The sequence below is a fragment of the Camellia sinensis genome, chromosome 6 (assembly GCF_055761805.1).
Source record: "Camellia sinensis isolate YWXY chromosome 6, ASM5576180v1, whole genome shotgun sequence".
Classification (NCBI taxonomy): domain Eukaryota; kingdom Viridiplantae; phylum Streptophyta; class Magnoliopsida; order Ericales; family Theaceae; genus Camellia; species Camellia sinensis.
The window spans coordinates 58,545,308-58,565,205 of record NC_138966.1 but is presented as its reverse complement, the minus strand read 5'-3'; positions in this window follow the sequence as shown (position 1 = coordinate 58,565,205).

Sequence of the window (19,898 nt, the reverse complement as noted above, 5' to 3'; positions counted from 1 at the left end):
TATATATAAAAAAGGGCATTTGTATATTTTGTGCATAATTTTAGGGGGAGTATATATATACATTTTTTTTCTTATCTGCCATACTCCTTATCTACACCAACAAACAATTTTTTTGTGCAAAGTCAAAATTTAAAAAAAATAAAAATAAATAATAATAATAATAATAATAATAATAATAATAATCATAATAATAAATAAATAAAGGAAGAAATGCTCACAATTTTATTTCAGAAAAAGAAAATATTACTCGATTACAGGTAAATTTTCAGAAGGTTTCACAGATTTTTTCTTTTTCACTTCTCTCAACAATTTTTCATGAGCCTCTGTTACATGCCTCTCTCTATTTTCGATTTCTGTGAGTCTTGGCATTATCACTGTTGCATAATACTGCACTGCATTCTCCAACTGTGCATTTTTTCTTTTTAGCTCTTTCTTCTCCTTACACATATTCACTACTTGTTGTTTTAACAAGCACACCTCATCTCTCCATTGCTGATTTTCTTGTACTCTTGCTTGTAATCGTCGCGCCATATTGGAAACTGCAGTCATGGCCTGTGTACTAAGAGCCATAGTGTGGTTAATAGCATCGAAATCATTTCGATTGCCAATACCACTAGAACCCTCATTTACAGGCATAGCATGTGCCTGCGTCACTGGTACTCTCTCATTTGCCTGCATTACAGGCACCTCATGCAGGTCCGACTCATTGATAGACAAGGTAAGGAATGACATGATTACAAAATGAGCTAAAACAAATTTTTCTCTCAAACACTTGATGATTTCGTATCTTTGCTTCTGATCTGTGTCACTTTTTATACACTCCATTGCTCCATTCCTCGATGCATATCTGCTATATCTGCTCAAATCTTTTGTTTGTCCATACTTCCTGCGCTCGAGATGCTACAAAATCCCCACAATGATTCCGACAAGACAGCCGGCCCCTTATTTTATTTTTGGCCCCCCAGATTATTGTATCCACTGTGTTTGTTTCTTATCTTCATCTTTATTTTGATGATGTCAAAGGGGGAGAAAAAATATGATTTTGAAAATTATATGTCGCAGGGTTGTCAAATATTTTGTCAAATTTATTTTGTGTCAAATCCATACAAATATTGCCATCATCAAAAAGGGGGAGATTGTTAATCATATTATTTAATTTTGATGATGTCTAAAATATATTAGTTAATATACATATTATTTGACACAAATTATTATCTTTTTAAAATATATATATATTTGTTAAATATTATTTAAATAAAATAATATTATCTTTTTAAAATATATATGTTAAATATTATTTTAAATATTTTCAAAAACTTTACTATTCACTTTTTGAAAAATAGGGTTAATTACTATTCATCTTTTGACAAATCGATTAATTATATTATTTTGACAAAAATGATTATTTTAAATATTTTCAAAAAACTTTACTATTTACTTTTTGAAAAATAGGGTTAATTACTATTCATCTTTTGACAAATTGATTAATTATATTATTTTGACAAAAATGATTGATTGGTTGTATTATTTTGACAAATTTGATATTTATGGGTTGTCTTATTTTGACAAAATTAATATGGAGTGGTAAAATATATTTAGTTTAAAATCTTTACAACATATACAATATTTTAAAGATGACATATATTTTCAGATCCATCATAAATATTATTTATAGAGATTTTTCTGTATGCAAAATTTTGATCAGAACTTATATAACATTATATGCAGAATACATCACGTGCGCTATTAAATTTTTTACACTACATTAATTATATCAAGATGGAGTTATGTATATATGTATATATATATATATATATATTATAAACTAGATGGAGAAAATTATTTGTTTGTTTGAAAGTTGTGAACTTTGTATTAAATTGTCTACAAAAACGGTGGCTCCATGTTTGAAAAAAAAAAAACAAGAAGAAAAAATCAATCTTATTTTTATGTTTTTAATTCTTATCATTTGCTGACTATTTAAATTTAAGGAGTGTGCTTATGTAAGCAATGACATCAAGAGCCTGCTTATGTAAGCGATGACGTCAGGAGCGTGCTTATGTAAGCGATGACGTCAGGAGCGTGCTTATGTAAGCCATGACGTCAGCAAGGAGCGTCCAACGGGTATATTTTTGTGTATAAATAGAGGTGTTGGATGTGGAGAAAAAATCAAGAACTTGAAGAGAAAATATTTCTGTGAGCTCCAAAATTCTGAGTATTCTGCTCTTTCACTTTCAGATCTAAGTCTAGCTTTTGTTCTTACACTTTCATATCTACTCTTTGTGAGAGAATTATTGTAAAAGTGGGTTCAATTACCACTTATTCTTATTCCTTATTTTTGTGAGAGATTTTGTAAGGGTAAGGCATTTATTGTTGAGTGAGGCTCAATAGATAAGAGTAAGCCCTGTGTCAAATCCACAAGCTTGGTGGTGTATTTATTCAATTGATAGTAAAGAAATTCTCAAGGAGGTTCCTTGGGGAGTGGACGTAGGCCTGGCGTGCCGAACCACTATAAATCGCAGTGTTTGATTTTCTCTCTCTATCTCTTCTACTTTTTTGATAATTATTATTCTGTTTGTTTTTATTTATTCAAATTCTGAATATTGTGTTATATTTAATATTGTGAAATTTTTAATAACCCAATTCACCCCCCCTCTTGGGTTGCCTAACTGGGATAACAAAAACAAAAGAGAGGGGGTCACCCCCCTCTGATTTGAGGCCTCAAAACCACATGCCTACTCCTAAAAATCCACTAGATTTCAGTGGCTAAAAGGCCAAACAAAGACTAACTCAATGGCCTTAAGTCATAGCACAAAACAAGGCCAAACGAGGCACACAAGAGGGTAGAACACCCTTAACACCAAAGAGACCTTAAACAATCATCAAAAGCACTTAAATACAGAACTTTTTTTAGTTGAAAGCAAGGACTAAAACAATATACAAGGATGGACAAAATGTGATACAAACAAAGGCTTAAAGGGGGAATATACTCACCCTTGAAGCACAACTTCGAAACCAGCAACCTCAGGGGCCAAAAACCAACTTTCAGAGCTCAAACAACACTTCTAAGAACATCAGCTCAAAGATGGTGGTTTATCACTAGGTGTTCCTTTGCAAAAGTGAAGAGAAAACACACTTTGGGACACTATTCAATACAATATAGAGAGCGAGTGAGAAATATATATAGAGAGAGATATGTCTTTTCCAAAAATGATGAACCTTTACTGGGGAGGAGGGGCCTCTCCTTGTACAGAGGCATGCAAAGAAAAACTTGTTGAACAAGCTTGGAAAGGGCTTCATCCCTCCATACATGTGCAGGAGGGATGAGTGAAAACCAGCTGGCTCAAAAGATCTGGAGTGAAATCTGCAGAGACAAAGTGTTCTGCCGGCCATCAGTTATGGCCGGCAGTGCCTCATTGATGGCCGGCAGGCTTCATCAATAGTAGGCAGGGATAAAACCATGGCCGGCAGTTCCTCACAAGGAGCATGCAAAAAGGGCCAACAAAGGGTCCAAAAATGGGGCAGAAAGGATGCAGGGTTTGGAAAGCTCAAACCTGTGACGTTTCACCGTGAACTCGAGTACTCAACGAGTAATCGAACTTGTCATTGGATGTACCTGCAAGCATATCCAAGTCTTGAGGATGGTCAAAAATGGAGTGTCTACAGAGATGCTACAATATTTGTAGATTTGTTACCTCTTGACATTAGACACTTTGATGTGATTTTGGGAATGAACGGGTTGTCTAAATATTGTGCTACCATTGATTGTGTAACAAAATGGGTTTTGTTTAAACCTCTAGGACATGATGAATTTGTATTTGTGGGTAATGGTGTCGTACCTCTGCCTTATTTGATTTGCAAACTACCTAGGAAAGGATGTCAGGGTTATATGTGTAGCATTTTGACCGATCAGCCTATGAATGTTGTGTTAGATAATATTCCTATTATTAGAGAATTTTCAGATGTGTTGCCAAAGGAATTGCCAGGGGAATTAGTTCATAGGGAAATTGAATTCACTATTGAAGTTGTACCAGGTACCCAACCTATTTCAAAAATTCTCTATTGAATGTCAACTGCTGAATTAAACAATTAAAATAATAGCTACATGATTTGTTTGACAAGGGTTTTATTCAACCGAGTACTTCACCCTGGGGTGCGCTGACTTTATTTATGAGAAAGAATGATGGAACCTTACATTTTTGTATCAATTACTGGGAGTTGAATAAGGTAACAATCAAGAACAAATACCCTCTACCTCATATTGATGACTTGTTTGATTAGTTGTATGGTTCACAAGTGTTTTCAATGATCGATTTGAGATCCGGGTACCATCAACTGAAAGTGAAAGATGAAGATGTCGAGAAAGCTTCATTTCAACAAGGTATAGACATTACGAATTTCTGGTTATACCATTTGGGGTTACAAATGCACCTGCAGCATTTATGGGCCTTATGAACCGAATTTTTAAATCATACCTTGATGAATTTGTAGTAGTATTTATTGATAATGTCTTGATTTATTCGAGAAGTATAGTAGAGCGAAAACAACATTTAAGAACTGTTTTGCAAACACTTAGGGAAAAAAAATTTATATGCTAAACAAAAAAAGTGTGAATTTTGGCTAGATGAAGTTGTGTTTCTAGGGCATGTGATTAACATAGATGGAATTTCAGTAGACCCGTAAAAGATTGAGGTAGTTTTAAATTAGCCTACACCGGCGAATGTGATGGAAGTCCGAAGCTTCATGGGATTAGCTGGGTATTACAGAAGATTAGTGAAAGGTTTTTCAAAGATAGCTGTACCACTTACGCAACTTATTCGAAAAAGACAACCATTTGAATGGACTGATGAAAAGGAATCCGTGTTTCAAGAAATGAAACCAAGACTGACTACAACACCGATCTTGGCATTGCCCTCAAGTACAGAAAATTTTATAATATATAGTGATGCTTCTTACAAGGGTCTGGGTTGTGTTCTGATTTAGAATGGTAAAGTGATAGCCTACGTGTCTCGACAACTGAAACATCATGAAAAGAACTATCCGACTCATAACTTAGAATTGGCAGCAGTTGTATTTGCATTGAAGATTTGGCGCCACTGTTTGTATGAAGCAAAGTATGAAGTCTATATAAATCACAAGAGTCTTATGTACTTTTTCACTCAAAATGAGCTAAATATGCGACAGAGAAGATGGCTTTAGCTAATTAAATATTTTGAGCTTTAGATTTCGTATCATCCGGTTAAAGGCAACACCGTAGCTAATTTTTTATGTAGAAAGTCAACAGGGAACTTGGCATGTTTACTAACTGAATAGAAAGAGATATTGAAAGACTTGGAAAGAACCGAGATTGAAGTGGTGCTACATGATCAGGGCAGGTTCATCGCCGCTATTTCAGCTCAACCGCCAATCATTGACAAGATTAAACAAAAGCAAAGAGAGGATAAGTTCTTCAAGAAAGTGATTGATGAATTTTAATTGAATTCAAAACTGGGGTTTAGTGTTGAAAATGAAGTGGTGAGATTTGAAAGAAGATTGTGTATTCCGAACATTTCTGATTTGAAGAAGAAAATTTTAGAAGAACCTCACAAGTCCAAATTTGAAATGCATCCGGGCAACTACAAAATGTATCTGGATTTGAAACAAAGTTATTGGTGGCCTAGCATCGGGAATGAAATTACAGAATGTGTCTACGTGCCTTCAGTGTCAGCAAGTCAAAGCTGAACATCAAAAGTCGGCGGGATTACTTCAACCTCTTTCTATTCTGGAATGGAAATTGGAGCACATAACCATGGACTTCGTTGTTAGTCTACCTCAGACACTACGAGGTATAAACTCTATATGGGTTATTGTAGATAGGTTGACTAAATTTGCCTATTTTCTACCTGTAACATTACAACAAAAAAGGTCTTTGGTGACAAACTCATTTTGTCTACAAACGTCAAATTTTTGTCACCAAAATGATCTTCAACGAAATAATTTTGTCACCACGTTTGTCATCTATATGTTGTCGCTGAAAGTAGCTGGTGACGAAAAATCGTTTCGTCGCTTATTTTTCATTTTTGGCGACGGAATTTTTCATCTCTAAATGTTGTATTTTTCGTCCTCTATCATCAATTTTGTCACTAGAATTGGATAATATTTTATTTTAATTGTTTTGGCCACAAAATATGAAGAGGGAGGTTTTAGTGATGAAATTTATCCTCACCAATGATATAGATTAAGGTGACAAAAAAATTCGTTACTAAAATGAGTACAAAACAAAATTATTTAATTACAAAAAAAATTTTGTCACCAAATATTTCAATTTAGGGACAAAATATTCAATAAATGTGACAAAATTATTTGTTTGGAACGATATCATTAATAACAAAAATATTCGTCATGTTGTCTGAAAACTTTTTTATTTCAACCCTAATAATAATTAAAAAATTTTAAAATGAGGGTAATATTTTCAATTTTCAATTTTTCTTTTCACTAAAAATTCCCCGCACATTTTAATAGCCTATTCAATAAAATATCTATTACAGATCAATACAAAAATCTGTTCATTTACATAAACACCACAGTCGAAATGTCTCATACTATCTACAAAAATACAATATCAATTGCGGATTACCAAATACGTCTCCTAATATCCATGAAAAACATGTCTCCTAATATCCACAAAAATATAATATTAACTGCAGATTACCAAACATGTCCCCTAATATCCACAAAAATATAAAATGTACAATGCAACCAAAATACATGTAAGGTAATATTAACAAAAGCACAAAATGAGCAAGCTTCTGCTCTCCAGATTACCAAACACGTCCATATCTAATCTCCAATCTACAACAAAAGAAAAAATGAAAAAGAAAAAGAAAAAGAAAAAGAAAAAGGAAGAAAATTATTATCTTACCAATCAAATATACAATTTAACATTTTTCAGGCCTAAGTGTTGGAAAAGTGCATTTTTTGACTTTGTTTTGAAACCGGGAGTCCCTTGCTAGTTCTGTAAATTTTCACAACTTACATTGGTCTCTCCCAAGGTGTTCAGGGCGTTCCCCGGACCTTCCCATGATTGTTTAACGATTTTGGCCCACGATGGCCTATTTTCAAGCCTAAGTGTTGGAAAAGTGCATTTTTCAAACCGGGAGTCCCGTGCTAGTTCCATAAGTTTCCACAAATTACAACGGTCCCTGTCGAGGTGTTCAGGGTGTTCCCCGGGTCTTCTCATGGCTATTACATGATTTTGGTCCCCAATGGCCTATTTTCAAGTCTAAGTGTTGAAAAAATGTATTTTTTTTACTTAGATTACAAACCTGGAGTCCCGTGCTAGTTCTATAAGTTTTCACAAGTTACAATGGTCCCTTTCGAGGTGTTGGGGTTGTTCCCTTGGCCTTCTCGTGGTTGTTTCACGATTTTGGCCCCTAGTGGCCTATTTTCATGCCTAAGTGTTGGAAAAATGCATTTTTCGACTTAGTTTTCAAACCAGGAGTCCCGTGCTAGTTCTATAAGTTTCCAAAACTTACATTGGTCCCTCCAGAGGTGTTCGGGATGTTCCTCGGGCCTTCTTGAGGCTGTTTCATGATTTTCACCCCTAATGGCCTATTTTCAAGCCTCAGTGTTGGAAAAGTGCATTTTTAAACTTAGTTTTCAAACCAGGAGTCTCGTGCCAGTTCCATGAGTTTTGACAACTTACATTGGTCCCTTCTGTGGTGTTCTAGGTGTTTCCCGAGCCTTCTTGCGGCGTTTTACAATTTCCGCCCACGATGGCCTATTTTCAAGCCTAAGTGTTGGAAAAGTGCATTTTTCAAGCCCAAAGTTCCATGCTAGTTTCATAAGTTTCCGCAACTTACATTGGTCCCTCCCGAGCTGTTCGGGGTGTTCCCTAGGCCTTCTTGTGGCTGTGGACTCGACTTTCTTCGCGCCTCCTTTTGGAGAGCTCAAATTGGTCCTACAGTTCAGACTCTTGTCACGGTTCTGAATCTAATCTCACAAAGTGCAATGTGAGATTGATAAACAACAAAGTATCCAATCCAGCAAATCATTTTGGAAAATCAGATTTTGAATCAAATAATGCCAAAACTGGACTACTTTGCCAGATTACAGAGTCGCCACCAAAATATTTTGTTTTTGGAAAATTTAGGAAACCTTGACTTGTGCCAAAGGCCACGTGTCCGTCATCACCAAAGTTGTCCCGGCTCGGGAACTTGGGTACGAGAGAGGAAGGTCTTGAAATGATCACCCCCGCTCGCCCGATCAAAGGATCGACCTCTACTAATCATGATATGTTGTTTTATAGACCTCATGTGTTCTTATTCCAGTTATTAGCTAACATTACTATATGGGGCGCGCGCAAGCAAGTATAGACTAAATCGCAAGAATTGGAACAAAACAACTCATGTTTGTTTTTGAAAATGGTTTCAAAGTGCCACCCTCAAGTGGGCTTAAAACATTATTAGCCACTTCGCAAAGTGGGCTTAAAAAAACTCAAATTCGTCGAATTGTTCCAATTCAAGCAATCAAGCCTTCATCCACAGGCATTCATGCAGTTTAACAAATAAGAACATAGTCTCATTGCAAGCATGCTATCATGGCAAAACTCACACTCATGCAAGTATGCTAAAGCGCAAAACTTACAGTGTACTCCGAGCCAAAACAAAAGCTAGTTAGAAATATGCATGATCCTAACTTTGCAAAATGCCTAATGCAACACATGCAATAATGCAATTAATAAGCTCGACTATCTAAGATGGCATATGAATGCAACAATTTGATAACATGTTGTTAAACATGTATTCAAATAAGTGTATTGAAATACGATGCAATTTGAATGATGCGCCGAGCCCAGTGCATGCAAGACAAATGAATGATGCAAACATGCAAGCATAAGTTATGCTAATTGAAAATGATCCCTAGTCTAACCATCACAAGCGGGTAAATAAAAGGGAGAAAAACGCGGGGTTGGAAGACATTCACACACGCACGCACACTTATTACAACATTGTGCCCTCTCGAAGGAGGGTCTGAATGAATAATAGCTAAGCTACTCTAGGCTAAGCTAATGAAATTAATCTAATTAAACTAATTAGACTAATTATTACAAACCAAACGAATAACTAGTAAACTAATTACTAATTATTACAACACAGCATAAAGAAATAGCTAAGCTAAAGCTACTTAATTATTACAACAGTCAATGCAAATTAACCAAGTAGTTAGCATATTAAACTATGTGGCCATTACTCTGCTCCGGGAAGTAGAAGATGCATGCACTCAGTTTTTCGCCCCGAAAAGCCCACCAGTTTGCTCTTGGGAGGCTCTATTTGCAGGGTTACTCCAAGAACTTTCTGCTCCACCTTACCAAACCATTGTTGAGGACTGTTCCAGTGGCCTGCCGGCCAAGAAAGATTGCTACCAGCCATCTGTTAGCCAAAGGTGTACCTCTGCCAGCCAAGGATGAAGCACTGCCGGCCATCAGTGAGCCACTGTCGGCCACTGGTGTGCTGAATCACCACACTGCAACAGAGCACAAATAGAGGAAAAGTGAGGGTTTTCCGAGAATACGTTTGTACTATGCCCTTCCTCATCATCTCAAAACATCAAAGGAATGGCATTCTTGGATCCAAAACCACCAATCAAGCATTTTCAATGCATGATGGCCAAAGATCCGAGTTGCACAATTTTAATAAATGCACAAAAACAAGACTCAAAGGACCATCACCCTATCATGCAAGATAAAGGGTGATGGAGACTAAGGAGATTGGCTCATTTCATCACTTTGAGTATGAAATGGACCAATCGACCTTGTGTTCAATATAACGTCCGATTGAACACATGCAATGCAAACACAACATGCTTATCTTGGTCATGTTTTACTTGTCCAATTTTGTTTACACATTTTAGCATTACGAAACTATTCCATAGTCAATTTGTCCAAGATAAGTGTCCTCTAATGAGAGAAGGGTCAACCAAAGGATGGTTTAAGACATGAGAGAGATCAAGCCTTTGGTTAGGAGGAACCCTCAAAAGAGGGTTAAAACCATTGAGCACAAGCTCTATCTCAAGCTTAAACACAACCCTAAGGTTAACCAAACCTCAAAGCCAATGAAAAAGTGAAGAAATGAGGGAGGTTACAGATATATAAGTGCTGAAATGGCATGAAAAATGATATTACAACATGCAAGCAACTCATGCACAACATGCTCAAAAGCCAAAAACACTAAACTAGTGAAGATCACAAAGCATGCTAAACAGAGCTCAACTGACTAAACTAGCTCTGGACAAAGCTAAAACATGCTAAAATAGTGGCTAAAACATGCTGAAATTGAAGCATAAAAAGTTAGAAAAACATGCTCACACGTTAGCCCACAAACAAGACTCAAGGCATAACTCTCAAAAGCAATGAAAGAGTGAAATAAGTGAGAGTGTGACAGAGCTATATACACTGAAATCACATACAAAATGATGCTATAACATGCAAGCCACTCAAGCAAAACATGTTAAAGGCCTTAAACACTAAGCTAGTGAAGGCATTTGCATTACAACCATGCAAGACAAGGCTTATATGACCAAGGCAGCCCAAAACAGAACTAAATCATTCTAAATCAATAGCAAAAACATATTGAGATCAAGTCACAAAGAGGTAGAAAAACTTGCTCACATGTTAGGCTATCTATACTTGCAAACAAGACACAAGGAGGGGAGGCCACCCCCTCCTATTTTGGACCTCAAAACATGGTTTTTATCACTGAAAATTCTCTGAGTTTCATTGGTCAAAAGACCAAAAGAGAGTTGTTTTAAAAGCTTTGAAAGATGGCACAACAACTTAGCAAGCAAACTACAAGAAGGGTGGAGCACCCTCAAACTCAAAATAGCCTCAAACCACTATTTTTAAGCCTCAAAATAGAGGTTTTTGTAGTTGGAAACCAGGCCAAAAATAGTTTGCAAATGTGGCAAAAGAAGTGTGCAAAAGAAGTTTAAATGAGGTAAGTTTTATACCTTTGAAGCAAAGCACACAATAGGCACAAATCTGTGCTTAAACCAGCTTCTAGAGCTCAAAGGAGGCTCCAAGAGAGCTTCAAGAAACCTCAGCCCAAGGATGAACCCCTTTGGTTAAGGGTTGATAGGTTAAAGTTTGAAGTATACAAGCTTCTAAGCACAAAAGCTCAACAGAGAGAAATGTAGAGAGAGAGAATTGTGGAGAGAGAGGCTCCCAAAATTTTTCTTCCTCAAATGTTCTAACCTTCAAAACAGTAGAGAAGGCTCTCTATATATAGAAGAATGAGGCTTCAGGTCGAAAATATCCCAAAATAGACAGCTGGAATAGTTGGAACACAAATATCTGCAGAAATTTGACTTTTTACGTCAATGGCCGGCCGGCCATCATTGATGGCCGGTACATGTCCATTCTTGGCCGGCAAGGATCACTCTTGGATGGCACCTGGCTGGCATAGGCCATTCATGGCCGGCACATGGCCGGCAAAGCCCATTCATGGCCAGAAACATCCACCTCTAGCCGGCTAGAAAAATCTGCTTTTTGGGCCCAAATTCAAATGGGAATATCTCCTTCATGTAGACTTATTTGGAGGTCATTCAGAAGCCTAAATTGAAGTCCTAGAAGTCTTCTTTCCAATGGTGGCAGCCACACATCAAAATTCCAAGTCTGCAAGAAGATATGCCTCCATTAGTGAAGACTGCTCAGTTTTGATCCTACCCAGATTCATGCCCAACTTCTTCTCCAACTTGGTTTCTTCTCTCCACTCCAATTTTCTTCAACCCCAAACCCTTACATAAGATGCTTTAAATATTTTTCCAAAGAGTTCATCTGTCTTCCATTCATTTCCACTTTGTCCTTGCTCGGTTTATCGAAAAATGCAACATTTAATGAAATGCGAGCCTCGAAACATCGTAGAAACTTTTTTTAAAAAATGTTTTGAAAGAGAGGGTTTTAAAGTCTAAAAATCATTTTGGTCAAAATAGGTTTGGTCCAAAAAGGGGTGTGAGGTTTGGATTTGACGTTTTCATTGCCGAAGAAATCGAACATTTGCATAAGATAGCCTTCACCATCGAGTAAAGGGCGGTCAAAAATGGAGTGTCTGCAGTTGCCCCTCTTTGACAGAGCTCGGAAGTCATGAAATGATGTGAGTGAATGCCAAAGCCCAGAGACGACCCATTTTTGACAAGGCTAAAGACTTGGACAAGCAAATAAAATAAAGACGCAGAAACAAATGATTGCGCCCGCAGGCTGCCTACGTATCCCTTTGTAAGGAATCAAACCAGCGTAGTTCAGGGGCAAGATGGAAAATGATACACAATGTAACAAAAAATAATCAAACCACTAGTAGTGAAAAACCACACAAATATCATAAAGGGATGGAGATACAAAATCAAATTACGTTTAACATAGAAAAGGTGCCGGAACCCTCAAACCACAATTCTCTTAGTAGAATAGGCATATGCACATGCATAACTATGTGTTTTGTAGAAAAAATACAAGTAATTGGGTGACATCATATCAGTGAGGAATGATCTGCTGAGGAAAGATCGTGATCCTAAATGCTGAATGCAACAAAACAAAGTACGATGCAATGAATGCAATGGATGCAGTGAGTAAGGCACAGGCCGAACCACATTTTACCTAGAAAAGGTATGGACACAAAACAAACCACATCTAACACAGAAAAGGTGTTGAAACCCTCAGACCACAATTCTCTTAGTGGAATAGGCGTGTACACATTATCACAGAACCATGCTTTAACGAAGGAAATGTATGAGCACATGCCAAACTAAGCTTGATATGGAAAGGATGCAAGCGATAAAATGGATAATGCAGTAGATGCACGCGATAAATGCTATATGCAATGCAATAGAAGTACTAGATAATGTAGTAGCTAGGAAGTGCGGGTATCTTATAGGGGCAATTGGCAATCACTCATCTCATGCTGCTGGGATCTTTCTCTTCTTTTTGGTTGAACCACATGTACTACTTTTCTCCCTGGCTATGTTCGTAACTTTTTCTATTCTCCAACAGGGTGACAGACTAGGTTGGTTCAGTATCCAGAATTGAGGCGCATAAACACTACCACAACCTATGGGGCTGCCACACATATTTAAAGCCGAGGATACACCCCTAGGTATTTAAACCAGACTTTAGTCTCGGAAATTCCGAACCTTTGCGTTCTAGACATCGCCATTCAAACTCTAGTTTCCACTGTCTTAATTGATCTCCTAGGAACTCACTACAAACACAGGCAGGTGACTATACCAGACCACCGAAAGTCGTTCGGGTACGGCAAACACCAAAGGATTTTCACCTTTAGAGGATTTAAGGCATCCTAGACCAGAGAATGCACAAGACAATGCGATGCAGAGTGAATGCACAAAACAATGCTACATAGGGTGCAAATGACAGTGCGATACAGGTTGCACAAAATAGTGTAATACAGGGTGCACAAAATAGTGCGATGCGCAAGACAGGGCGATCGTAATGCACAAAAAAAGTGTGAATACGTCCAAACGTGACTCACGCGAGTGGAGAAAGAGTGAATAAATGCACAAGAAAGCGCGAGTGTAAATTGCACAAGAAAGTGCGATGCACAAGAAAGCGCGAATGTAAACTCCACAAAAAAAGTGCGATGCGCAGGAAAGCGCGAGTGTAAACTGCACAAAAAAGTGTGATGCACAAGAAAGCGCGAGTGTGAATGCACGAGATAGTGTGAGAGATACACAACCACAAGGTGCACAAGAGAGTGCGAGTGATACACAACCACAAAGTGCACAAGATAGTGCAATGCGCAAGAAAGTAAGAGTGTAAACTGCACAAAAAAGTGCGATGCACAAGAAAGTGCGATGTGCAAGAAAGCGTGAGTGTAAACTGCACAAAAAAAGTGCAATGCGCAAGAAAGCGTACATGTAACTGCACAAAAAAGTGCCACACGCAAGAAAGTGCGAGTGTAAATTGCACAAAAAAGTGCGATGCGCAAGAAAGCGCGAGTGTGAATGTTGAAGGGTGGTATAAAAATCGAAGCACGCCCCAATGTTTCTAACCAAAATAGGGTGGTATAAGCATCGGAAGACGTTCCAAATGCTACTGACCGAGGGGAAGGTATAAACATTGGTGCACGGCCCAATGTTTCTAACCAAAGTAAGGTGGTATGAACACCGGGCGTACCTGAATGTTTCTAACCGAAGCAAGGTGGTATAAACATCGGGCACACCTGAATGTTTCTAACCGAAGCAAGGTGATATAAACACCAAGCGTACCCGAATGTTTCTAACTGAAGCAAGGTGATAAGGGAGAGGAATGGTTTTACCCAGAATTCCTCTAAATGAACTGTACATACAATATCGTGTATGTAAGGAAAGACACTTAACGAGTGTGATATAGTAAGAGTGCATATTCCATGCAAGACAAACAACTGAGATATAAAGGCAACGGCACATTCTATGCGAGAATGAAAGCATGTTCTATGCATGAAACATAAGCATATTCTATGCATGAATCATAACGATGCGCAGCACGCATGCAATAGAAGTGTATATGAAAGTGCACATTCTATGCAAGAAGGGAGGCAAATATGTACTTTGGTGCCTCGAATTTACCTCTCGAAGGACTTTGCAACATGCTTAACTCAAAAAGGACACACCCTGTTCAAATTGGCGAGGGGTAATATTTGCATGCTACTTTAATTGCCATTTTAACTTGAAGCAGGCTTGAACTTGGGGTCGAGGTACACTCATACTCCAGAGAAGGGTGAGGCCTGAGAAGGTGCACCTAAAATGCAGTCTTGGACTTTGCTGAAGTTGAAACACACTTAGATGCTTGAAATTTTTCCTCTTTTCTTTTGCTTTGCAGTTCGGAACCTCTGTAGCTTCAGATAGGTCTTAGTTTTATTGTTCTCACATGACCTGGGTTGAACCCTGCAGTTTTATGGAAGAACAAATCCTATTTTGCACAAATGTGGAGAATAGCACAACACTCCGGGCACAAAACGATTTTTTTTTTGAAATTGAAAGTGAAAATGAGTTCTTAACCGGGTATTGAGCCTACGACTGACCACAGTCAAAATGACTTAACAAAGGAAAAACAAAGGTAAAACAACCTAAACACATCTATTAACACTCGAAAAGACTCAAAACAAGAATCGAGACAAACAAAAAACAGCAAACACAACACTCGAATGTGTTCCAACGGTGAGAGACTTCTCAGTTCACGGGAGCCTGTTTCTTCGGGTGTTGTTTCCCACCCTTTCTCATTTGTGATCCTCACATTACTTTGGCACTCAATCTCTTTTTCTATGAAAAGCCCTTTTCTCACTTTTTCTCTCAGCGCACATATCTCTATTCTTCAATCTCTTATTTTTTATCCCTCCCTTGGGTGGTTGATGGATAAGTGGGAAGTCGTGGGCTTTTAAACCTAGTATTTTACCAGATTCTCATTCTTCCGCTGGCAACTAGTGAACTTTCCCACAAAGGGGTTGTGGTGCAATTGGACCAAATCTGCAACTCACATCGGTTGACGATGTCCCTGGCTTAGCTTGATCAAGGAGAGTTACAACATGTCCCACCGGCCAGGCATACAATGGACTGGTCTCACACATTGTATTTTCTACGTCCCCATTCCGGGTTAGACGCAAATTTGGGTGTGATTGTCCAGATGAAGGAACCGAGCATCCCACTCCAGTTCATGCTTCACACTTAGCTTGATAGCTCACCACTTGGAGGATGAGAGAGCTTTCGGCCCTTTGCTACTAGCTTCAGTTGTGCCCTTTTCTAGTGAATATGGTGCCCTTTCTGGCAAATATGGTGCCCTTTCTAGCTAGTATGTTGACAGCAGGAAAAAGACAAAAGACCCAACTTAATTGTGCCCCTAGTTCATCATTTTGACCATTTTTTGTTTTTTGGCTTTCGGCTCAAACGATTTTTACCAACATAAGAGTTAGATTAACATGCTTGTTCGATTTTCTAATTTGAAATCATGTAAGTCAGGTTGTGCGCACTGAAAATTTTCCTTTTTTGGGTCCAAGAAATGGTCCAGTTTTGGAAAAATGGAATAATTTTTGGGAGAATTAGTCAACTTCAATAAAAATTCTCAAAAACTATTTTTACAAATGGCCACTGCTCAACTAACGCGGAATCTTCTCTTGAGATGCACAACCTCAGATCTGAACTTGAATTGTCTTGCAGCTGAATCTTCCAACGGAGTAGAACAACTGAATTTGAACAAAGACGAGCCAATTTGTAAATGGCCAAGATAGCTAAGTTCAACAAAGATAAACCAATCAACATGTATGAGCCAAGCAGGCTGAAAATGATTAGGGCCGAACTTCAGAATGAAATTGCTTATGTATCCCAAAGATGGGAATCGGGTCGTACGTAGTTCCAGGTTGAGGTTCACTCGGGTATTGACACTCTCCTTTTGTGCTCTAACTTTTGCCAAGGCCGCCCTTCTGAGTTTTCATCCTTGCAAGCTCTATTTTTCTTTTATTCTTTTCTTATTTTCTTTTCTTTTCTTTTCTTCTTTTCTTTTTCTTTTCATTTTTTTTCATTTCTGTTCTTTTCTTTTTTCTTGCTCTAACTGTTGCCTGGGTCGCCCTCCTAGGTTTTCGGCCCAACGAACCTCTCAAGGATAAAAAAGTTTAACTTGTCCATGTTGATTGGTTTTGAGATCTTGAAGCTATTTGAATCCAGTAGAATGGCTGCGGTTCACTGATGATGTAGGAGTCTATCCAATCGGGTCTGAATTTTCCCCTAGTGTTATGGACAGGAACTCGATTGTCCTTCAACAATAAATTTTCTTTTTCTAACTGCTGGAATTTGGCTTTCTTGCCAGTCTTTATTGGTTGGCGAAATGACCCATATTTTGAATCTTTGAGCACATCTGACATTTTTGCCCCTAGTTCAAGGGCTACTTTTGATCTAGCTTTGCAAGCTTCCTTTGATGACATCTGAACTTATTACCCCTAGTGTAAGGGTTGCTTCTGATCTGGCCATACAAACCTCATGTTGTTAATTGATCGTTGAACATTCTGAATCGAAGTTCATGGTTTGAAAGCAAAAAGGGTCGAGTCTCAAGGCTGAGAGTGATCCTATGCTGCACAATCTCAAGATCAATTTCACGCATGTCTTCGCAAGACCACGCAAAACATTTTTTGAAATCTTTTTAGAAAACGACTAGTCGCTCGTGTTAAAGACAATGAAGAACTAATCTAGATCAAGCCATGATCCTTTTCAGTACTCACATTAACAAACATGATCTCATTCATTAAGGGCTTAGCATGCCTCTCTTCCTCTTAATTGATCAAATTTTTGCAAATCCCGAGGAATTCCACCCTCTTTGTTTTCATCACAGTGTTAGAAAAGTTTTGAAAAACTTTGATTAATGCAATGACTTAAAGACATAGAAAAAGTAGGTGAAAATCTATGCCGTTTCATTCAGATCTTCTGGCACAATTGGCTTAATAGCAAAAATAGACTCAAAAGAAAGAGTGTTAAAGACAAACGCAAAACAAGTAAGTGATGTCCGAGCTAACACCCCCGAAATCACCCGACTCTAACACAACAGGATTCACTTGACACAACAAGACAGACTCAATACAACACAACAAAACTGACCCAAAACAAAATGACAAAACTGACTCAGTACCCAAGTCAGAAAGTATAATAAACAGCATTCGCAAATTGCTCAAAACAGTGCATGCCATCCACCACATCTGGAGTACAAATGAGCGTCATCAGCAGGTGGTTCATCTCCTGATCACATCCCCCAAGTTTATCGATCTAGTACCGATAGACTTTGTAGGACCTAGTGCGATGATGACCTCTTTATCAATCAGATCGTGTATTTCACGGCAAAGACGAAAACAACTATCAGTGTCATGACCGGCTTGTTGATGGAAGGCACAATACTTGGCAGCAACATGCTTAGCCAGAAGGGGATCCGGGAGAGGCCGAGCCTCAAGGGGTTTAAGATACCCTTTCTCTATCAATACCTTTAATGCACAGGTTAGGCTCATATGGAGTTGGGTGAAGGTTCGTTTGGGGGAAGAGGAAGCACTAGGTTTAAAAACATCGGCAAATGGAGTAGCGAGTGTTGGTCGGTTATCCATAGGCTAGGAACCGGAATTAGGATGGGTATTTCTGGTAAAGCGTCCATTTTCGTTGTTTGCCCCTTGATTCAGAATGCTCTCATCCTGAGCGACAAAAGTGTACTCCATAGTTTTTGCAGCAACAGTAAGCACTTGCTGTCAGTTCAGCCCTTTGTCCTTCAATGCCTTGATAGCCCACCGAAGTTGTGCATAAGGACCAATACTTGTTCTGGCTTTGTTCTTACCACTTGCTTCAGTTTGGCCAGGGGATTGAGTCGCTATATCAAAAAAGAGCCCAATTGTTATCGACATGTCAATGCCCAGATCTGAGATGGCTTCAGGTTGGCCCATTTCAATTGCAATTCACCCCAAGATTGGGGAGCCTTTTGGATTGAAATTTCTGGCCCGTGATGTGGTCGATGATGCAGCTAAAATCCCAAAGGCTAAATCTACCATAGTTCTTTGCAAATCTTCAATCATTCTCATCAGCTCAGACGTAGTGGGTTCACGGGTTTGAAATGATTGGGGTTCAAGTGCATCCATCATGCATATGTCCATGTTGACAGGAACGAACACCTCAGGCTTAGGTAAACGGGTCGAGTTGATGTATATGTTGGGGTTGTAGGTAGATGGCAATGTATGGATTAGATTGAGATGTGGAGGTGATGGGTCAGTGGTGACTTGAGGTCCTTTTGGTGGAGCTATGATCTCTTCATCGATAAGATGCTGAGCTTATGACGGAGGCGGATGCAACGGTTTGCATCATGACCGTGCTATTGATAATAAGCACAGTATTTAGCTGGGTCATATCTTGGTAGAAGAGGATTTGGAAGGGCTTGGGGTTCTAGGAGCTCTAGGTACCCTTCTTCTCGCAACATTTCCAAAACATGAGAGAGACTCATGTAAAGTGGATGGAAATTCGAGCTTGGTGCTGAGTTGAAGTGGTTGGTCTTTGGCTATTATCGAAAGGAAGATTGTCGATGGGTATGGTTACAGTGTCTACTTTTTCTGAGCAGTTTAAAACTGTGCTACCGTTGGTAGCAGCATCGGAAGTACGAACGACATTCTTCCACATAAGCTCATTACTTTCCACAATGTGCCCTTATCGGATGGCATCCTTGATTTGAACCACAATGTCGTGGAGGTCCATAAAATTGAATATCATATTCTGCAATGTCTCGGCTTGCCTAACCATATCTTGCTGCAGCGAATCTACTGATTGTGGAAAATGGATCAGTAAATCCTCTAGATTTGTCAGAATCTGAGCCATGATGAGGATAGATAGTTGTGCTCTGAACAGTAGTGATCTAGTTGGTAAATGCTAGAACAATGGAACCGAGGAGCCCTGTCTGGCTCTTCTTTGCCCTGCCACCGGCAAAGGAAACACTGGTTGCCTGAACACAATCTTTGACCTGACAAAGTCTATCAGCAGAAGTCCAGTGTACCCATGGGATATTGGAGCCTTCTGAAGCTATGGTTCCAAGACTACCTTGCAAAAGAGAAAACAGACATCATCTCAGCCTAGTTTTTCACTAGAACAGATATGAGCAATGTTGAATGACTGTATTCCACGTTGAATTCTGCCCCACAAACTGATACCAACTTGGCAACTGATATGCACATCCCTGTACAGTTTCATTTTAAAGCACATACTAGTTGATTAAGAGCCAAAGCACCCCTATGATGGGGTAGGGTTACCCTGTCCTAGTTTCATCAGGAGCTAGGGTTTCACTATGCAAAACAAGCAGTTTCATATAATCCTGCATTCGGGTGAGCAACCTGTTCTAGTTTGGAACAGTCTCTATGGCTTCCGATATGCGACTAGGT